The following is a 6,767-nucleotide window of genomic DNA, read 5'->3' as shown; positions in this document are numbered from 1 at the left end:
CAGTATTCAGGTATTACAGGGATTGAAACTATGTTTATTATTTTTCACTGCAGACATGGTACCTGGAAGATTGTGGATTGCTAAATAAATATTGAATACATGGAGGCAGGAAAAATCAGCTGTAGACATAACAGGAGCATAGTTGTGGTGGTTTAAATATGCTTGACCCAGGAAGTGGCACTATTAGGAGGTGTGGCCTTGTTGGAATATGTGTGGCCTTGTTGGAGGAAGTGTGTCACTGTTGGGGGTTGGTTTTGAGAGAGCTTCCTCCTTACTGCCAGGAAGCCAGTCTTCTGTTTCCTTTCAGAATAAGATGTAGAACTCTCAGCTCCTGGAGCACCATACCTGCCTGCATGCTGCTATGCTTCCTGCCATGATGATAATGGACTGAAGCTCTGAAGCTATAAGCTAGCCCTAATCAAATGTTGTCCTTTATAAAAGTTGCCTTGGTCATGGTGTCTGTTCCCAGCAATGGAAACTCTAAGACAAGAGTTAAAAGTGGAAAGCGCTGTCTTGAAAAACCAAAAAAAGAAAAAAAAGTGGAAAGCATTTGAAGAGTAAGATAATGAGACAATTAATTAATTGAATATTTGAATTGTTTAATATTTATGTTAATTATGTAAATAAATTAGGCAATATTTAAAATAACAATTTTTGTGTGTATATAGGTTTGTGTATATGTGTGACACATTCATGTCACACATATGTCCAGATGCCATAGGGCAATATCAGAGCTCTTCTTTAATCAGTTTTCCATCTAATTTTTAGGAACAGTGTCTCACTGAATTCAGAGCTCACTGATTGGGTAGGCTTGCTGGCTAGAAAGCTGAGGAATCCTCTCTATACCTCCCACACTGGATTACAGGTTAAGTCTTGGCTTTTAATGTGGATGCAAAGACAGGATCTGAACTCAAGCCTTCTTTTTTTTTTTTCTTAACTTTTTATTGTCAGTGTCACATTATTTACCCCAATATAACTTATATCCTCTTCCCCTAGCACCCACCCTCCATCCTTGCAACCTCCCTTCAACAGTAAAAAAAAAAATCTCACCATGGAAGCTGTAGTGTTTCATGGTGTATTCCACAGTATACCCTTTATTTACACTTCTTTGCTTGCAATGCAATGACTTCTTGGTCTGGTATAAGGCTCTTCTACTCTATCAATACTGAGCCTTACTGGGACTCTTCTCGGATATCTTGTTGCCCTGTGTCATGGAGATCCTGTAGTTTTGGATGTACTCCAGCAGTTTATCAATGGATAGATGTTGGGTAGGCCAATTCAAAGCCCTGGATCTGGGCCTGAAAGGTATCTGATATGGTCAGCTCACCAGCTCTCCAGCTCTTATGCCCTTGGGCTGGCTCACAAGCAACCCCACCCCAATGCTCCCAACCAGTACTAGCTCCATTCTGCTGTCCAGAGAAGGAACAGGACCTATTCTCTCGAGTGTTGCAGCTAATGATGGAAATAGACATGAACTCAAGTCTTTGCTTCTATGTGGTAAATACTTTGACTGGACCAACTGTGCAGTCCTCAAAACAATACAATTCTATATCATATTACAAATTAGAAACAAAGATCTGAAGAATTAAATCTATCTATCTATCTATCTCATGGACATGATATATACTATAAGAAAATCAAACCTTAAATGTTAAATTATTTCAATAAGTTTTTATAATTTCATTTTAATATGTATAACTTAAAATTCAGAATAAATTTCTTTATTTTTAGCTACCATTGAAGCTTGCTGAATTCTTTTTACTGTGCTTATTTCCTATCCTCTTTCACCCTGCTTTGATAATCAGTGATTACATCTCTTTATAGGTACATGTGTAGCTTTTTAGTGTCTTTAAATTCAGGGTCACTGAGTATCTATTATTGGATCTTTAGATTAAACATGTAGGACCTCAGGAAATACTAGTGGAAAGAAAAGAAAGAAAAGAAGTAGGGAAGGAAGAGAAATGAAGAGAAAGGGGACGTAGGGGAGGGAAAAGGAAGAGTAAGAGCAAATTATTTCTCTTATTTGAAGAATGTCAAAGATGAACAATGTTTTCCACTTACTCAGAAATAGACATTAATGGGACTTATCTCCCAAGGTTTTTGAGTATTGAAAACTATATGTCCTTCAACAAGGAATGTCCCCACACAGCTGCCCCCTTTACTTATGTTCTTATTTGTCCTTCAAATGGAACTTACTGAGCACAGAGAAGTGTCAATCACTGTCTGACATCTAACAACTCGTTTATTGTGGCCTTCGTGGGATTAGCCAGGTGCTTGTTGCCATGATGAGTAATGAGATACACTCATTAATGAGCAACTGTATCTGAAAATTCAGTGAGACACAGTGAAGTAGATCACATTTTGTTTGCCTGATCCATCCTGGTACACTGATATTGCACATGCTTTGGCACTCGTTTACTCTGGTGCAAATTGAAATAACTTTGTTCTTCCACATATGAATCCCTATGTTCTGTCTTCTTCTCACACCAGAAAACCTAAAGTTTCCACCCCAGGAAGTGCAAGTAGAACACAGATCCTGGGGCTCTCAGTTCCAAGGTTCACACTAGATATACTTTCTATTCCCCATAGTCAACCGGGAAGCCAGTTTTTATTAAACACCTCAGGGAAAGAGCTATATAGAGCTCTTGAGTGAGAATAATCATTATACTTCTGTTTTACCAAAGAAAGGAGACATTTATGATACGTTGCCAACCATCTTGTTAAACTACTTAATGCAAATATTCCTTCTAATGAAAAACCAAGTGACTGAATGGAGAATTCATTGCAAAGCCCTTTCAAATATCAATTATACAAATGATTAGTCTTTTTGTTCTTACTCTCTTGAGTGAAACAAACAAAAAAATTATAATTCCTCCCTCTCAAAATCCTGGAACCACATACATTGTATATCATTTATTTACTCAAGGGTCAGTTCTGGAAATAATTTCTACAGTTGTGGGACAGAGAAAGGAAGACATGTAAGATTTTGATACTTTTGTGAGGGTGGTCATGGTTTTGAAGATTTCTGTCAAGAAGTCCATTGGGCTTATTTTTTTTTTTTTTTTAATGAAATAGCAGTCTGCCATGTTTCCTGCTCCTCTTTATATTTAGTCAACTAGCTGAGCCACTTACAGATTCCTTAGCTAATGTGTGGTGCTTTCAGAACTTGTCAACATTTGATCCATTCAGCTAGGGGTCATCTGGTGTTGAATGAACGATAGAGCATAGGAATGGGAAAGCCTTGGTCTGGGAATCCAAGGCATTATGGTTGCAATCTAGTTCACTAATGAGCAAGTGAGAAAACTTTTAATTCCCATGAACCTCAGTTTTCTATAAAACTCACTTCCAACTTTTCTCTTACAGAGTTAACATGTGCTTTAAGACCAAAAACTAGATATGGAGAGTGCATAGCTCAATTTTTTGCTATGCACTAGGAACACAGCAAATGGCTCTATTTCCTGGATTCTCCATGTATTAAGGAAGGAAGCAGGGGAAAGATGAAGGTCAGAGAGACTGAGAACCGGGGATTCAAATCATTGAAGGCTACCAGCAACCCTGCCTTGACTCCTGAGCACGTTCTGCACTTTAACAGCAGAGTTCAAAGCAATTATTCTCTAACGAGGTTCATCATTAAATCCTTTGGAAGTGGGCCTGGACCTCAAGCTCACAATCTACTCTAAGATGGGCCTGAAACTCAGATTCTGACTAGAATTTTGTAATAGAGGCCAGAAATGCATGTTTTTGTGATATGGAGGTTCTTAACATAGGCCATATGACAAGAGCAGACTATCCACTTCCCAAAGATCATGCTTGTGCAATTAATACATTGATTTGAGCAAAGCAGAAGCACATGTGTACTTGAGTTAGGGAGAAGATGGTTGTTCCCTAGAAGAGTGGAAGGGTACTAAGATTCACCCCAGAAACTAGAGATTGCTAGTGTAGAGTTGACACATGTGACTTGGGACCCAAAAGTAAGATTCCCCAGCTACAATGTTTAGAGAAGTCTTGAGAACTATACGTTTACAGTGTGTCATGATAGTCTGGATGCTGGAGATTGTGAGCAGGAGAATTGCCAGTTTGAACATCCCTTTTCCTTCCTGTTGAACCTTATTTTTCAGATGCAACAATAAGAATTAGGTCAGGGTGATGGAGGTGGCATATGCCTTTAATCCCAGCACTCTGGGAGGGAGAGGCAGACTGATCTCTGTGAGTTCAAGGTCAGCCTGGTATACAGAGTGAGTTCTAGGATAGCCAGAGCTATATGGAGAAGCTCTGTCTCAGAAAAAAAAAATAGAAAAAGAGAAAAAGAAGAGTTATGGCATTAGGTGGCTAAGTGAGAAAGACCCCTCTTCCACTGAGGATGATAGATGGCCTAGAGGGAATGCTGTAGGCTCTTTTGCTCTATTGCCTTTCTGCTTGCATAGCATTCTTCTCCAGAATACAACATGCTCAAAATCACAGCTCAGAGAAGTAGAGAGGAACAGCCTCAACCAGACACTGTACTAATAAATGCCTAGACCTTGGGGCGGGGGTGAGTTGTTTAAAATACATTTACATGGGCCCTAAATAACCTAGTTGGTGGTATTTGGTTAAGCCAACACAAACAAACAGAGGGATAGACTCGGGATAGAGTAATGAAATGTTAAAGCATTGGGGGAGCAAGGACTCAGGTGACAGGGAACACTGTCATTTTACTTTAAATGACTGGAGGAGATCTCCAAAGTTCCTGTCCTTGTGCTCTGGGGAACTGAGGAGTAAGAGGCAGCAGCACCTCAGCTTTCTCTGCGTTTAGGCTTCTCGTCTACTGAAAGGTTGCTTTATTTGATCGCTTCACTCAGTGGCTCCTTTCCTCTGGACCATTCTTTTTCTCCAGAGAAAATCCTATTATCAGGTGAGCTCAGAGGAATGGATATGAAGTCAGGCCCTACCATCAACAAAGGTTGAGACAGTTGAGGCACCCAGTAAAGATGAGGAGACTTCTTTACAGTGGTTTCCCCTCACCTCCCGTCTCTAAACAAGCTATGGTAGATTGTGAGTCTCCAGGAGACAGTTTGAAGTTTTCTCCGCCAAAATGTCTGACCACAGTCCTTGCATCAAGTGTTGTCTGTCTGTCTGCCTTACACACACACACACACACACACACACACACACACACACACACACACACAGGAATATATATGCACAATTCTAGGGTCAAACCAAGGGCCTCAGATACATAAAGCATGTACTGTATCACTGATCTATCTTTCCAGCCCCTCTTTTGCTTTGAAGTGATAGGAGACTCCAACTCAGACAGGCATAGAGGGAACTTTCTGGCTCACAGAGCCATCCATAAAGCCCAGGCTTTGTTGAGTCCAGAGGTCTCCAGTGATGTCACCACTGTTTGTCTCTTTCCATCTTTTGGCTCAGCTTTCCTCAGGGCTGGCTTGGTTTTCACAGTCTTTCTCCATGTGGTGGTCCTTGGCAGCTTGAGGTTTGCATCATACTCACAGCTATAAATTTCACTGTGGAAAAAGCTTCACTAGAGAACTGGGCTTATCTTAAGTAAATCATGTTTGAATTTAGAAGTGTTTAAAATCCTAAATAATTAAGTTAAGATGATAGAAATACAAACCATAAGTTCTGAATAGCCTGGTTTTTGTGAGAGAGCCTTCTTAATGACAGACTTTGGTACTGGTTCATGCTAGTTTAAGGCAGAATGCAATTGCTGAATGGAAGCTGTTCTTCAGAGAGACTCATGTACATGAGTCTCAATTCTTGCTTCTCAATTCTTGACGGTCCCCTCATCCCAATCTCGTGCTTTATAATGTACTGTGTTTTCTTATTGCTTCAAGTTAATGAAATCATGCATCAACACACTGAAGTGAGCATCTGACTGACTCATACTTTTAATTTATATACTACTTAAAATGAACTCCAGTATAGGTGCATGTGTTGTATGTCTGTTTGTTTGTGTGTGTGCCAGGGGGTGAATGCATACATGTTCATGAGTATATGTGGGACCCAGAGGTTAAAATCAAGTGTCTTCCTCAACAGCTACCTGTTTATTTTTTGAGACAGAGTTTCTCAGTGAACCTGGAACATGACAATTTAGCTAGACTAGCCAGTAGCCCTCAGGGATCCTCCTGCCTCTGCCTCTTCAGCACTGTGGTCACAGGCACAGGCTGTTCTGCTTGGGTTTTATGTGGCTTTTGGAGATCTGAGCTGAAATCTTCCTGATTGCATTAAATGCACTTTATCACTGAGCCATCTCTTAGCTTTAAAATGGAATCTTAAAAATTTCTGCCCATTACATCTATTCCTAAGTCTATTTTAAGTAATTACATTATTAGAAAACTGTGGAGAGTACATCTACTTGTTTTTTTCTTTTTTTTTTTTAAATTAGTTTTCAACTTTTAAATCTACGGCTAGACTCTGAACATATTTGACTGTGAATCAAGGATTCTTTATCGGTGTTCCAAATTGCTTCTAAATCATACACATCACCAAAATGGCAAGCACTGCTGAGCAGCCAATACGGAGGAGGCCTAATGTAATTGGTCAGCTAGTAATCATTCCACATTCAAGCTGGGAACAGCAATGACTTTATTTTTATATGTAGGATATTTTTGAGGCAGTGGTTCATTTTTTATAACCTAAGGAAATTATCGAGGTAAGTTAGAGACTTTTACTTCTCTGTGGAAGGCTCATGCCTTTTCCCACTTATGTGTTCGGCCTTCATGGCCAGCTAGGAAGAAAACCACATGACCGTTATTAGAGACTTTTTT

This window comes from Mastomys coucha, unplaced genomic scaffold, assembly GCF_008632895.1.
Source record: "Mastomys coucha isolate ucsf_1 unplaced genomic scaffold, UCSF_Mcou_1 pScaffold4, whole genome shotgun sequence".
NCBI classification, from domain to species: Eukaryota; Metazoa; Chordata; class Mammalia; order Rodentia; family Muridae; genus Mastomys; species Mastomys coucha.
The sequence above is the reverse complement of the archived record's forward strand: the minus strand, read 5'-3'. Positions refer to the sequence as shown.